At 42.2% G+C, this 1112-nt stretch overlaps 1 pseudogene; it reads left to right on the forward strand.

Moving 5' to 3' along the window:
- The first annotated feature begins 325 nt into the window (after window positions 1–325).
- LOC123925360 lies at window positions 326–424 on the forward strand (annotated as a pseudogene).
- Window positions 425–1112: the final 688 nt, after the last annotated feature.

Genomic DNA, 1112 nt, shown 5'->3' on the forward strand with positions numbered 1-1112 from the left:
CTTCCAAACCAGAAAAATGCAGGTGTGAATCTAGTGTGTACCTTTCTCTTAAATTTAGAATCCATGTTTAAAACGGGATTCTTAACAGTAGATAAGCATCGATGATTACTAAGGAAGGGATTCTTAAGTTGCTCATTAAATCTTAGATTTTTCTTTTGCCCAATTATAAAATCTCAAGTCACAATCACTTTAAAAATGGTATAAAAAATTGTGCAGTATCTCCATCTAAACAAAAAGGGAGTTGTAATTCATGCCTTCACTTTATGCTACAGTGCCTAGCACACACACACACACAAAGAATTGTAACAAACATTTAAAATATACTGTGCTCCCTTCAGCAGCACATAAACTGAAATTGAAACAATACAGAGAAGATTAGCATGGCTCCTGCACGAGGATGACATGTAAAAAGTTATCCTCTCTGGGAATGATGATAAGCCCCTGAAATATGCCAGTTCCTTCCCCTGGTCCAAAGAGTTGAACTACATGCTCCCTGCTATTCCCTGGGCTCATCAGGATTTCCCTATGGATCTTCTTTCTTTCATATTTTCATCTGCCTCCTAGTGCCCAGGCATCTCCAGCAGAGCAGAGACACTGCCAGACCAGTGGTCTGCGCACACATCCTTCTTTACTTGCCCCATTGCCCCCCTGCCATCTCTTCCTCTCACCAAGACTCAAAAGGAATGTGTTCATTTTGCCAACAAGTCTCAGACACATTCACTTCAGCAAAGGGGTTGACTTACTTTATTCCCTGGTGGGAAAGGAAACATGACATTTTCCTCATTATTAAAGCACCACTTTTTCTTGCTACAAAGGGAAAATTCAACATCCTACAGGCCCCAAATGCAACTTTTAATTAAATGGCACTTTTCCTCCACATTTTAAAACTTTCTCTGCACACACACACAGACACAGACACAGACACACACACACACACACACACACACACACATACAGGGTCAGGCAGTTTCTCACAAGGCTCTACACACCGCAATTCTGCATTTGAGGTCTTGCATCATCTGCCCCTGCCCTACACCTTCCCCTTTCCCCATTCTACAGTCCTACCCCTGGCAACTGAGGAAACTGGGTTTCCTCATCAATGCTGCAAGCTT

Source organism: Meles meles, chromosome 14 (genome assembly GCF_922984935.1).
Source record: "Meles meles chromosome 14, mMelMel3.1 paternal haplotype, whole genome shotgun sequence".
In the NCBI taxonomy this organism is placed as follows: domain Eukaryota; kingdom Metazoa; phylum Chordata; class Mammalia; order Carnivora; family Mustelidae; genus Meles; species Meles meles.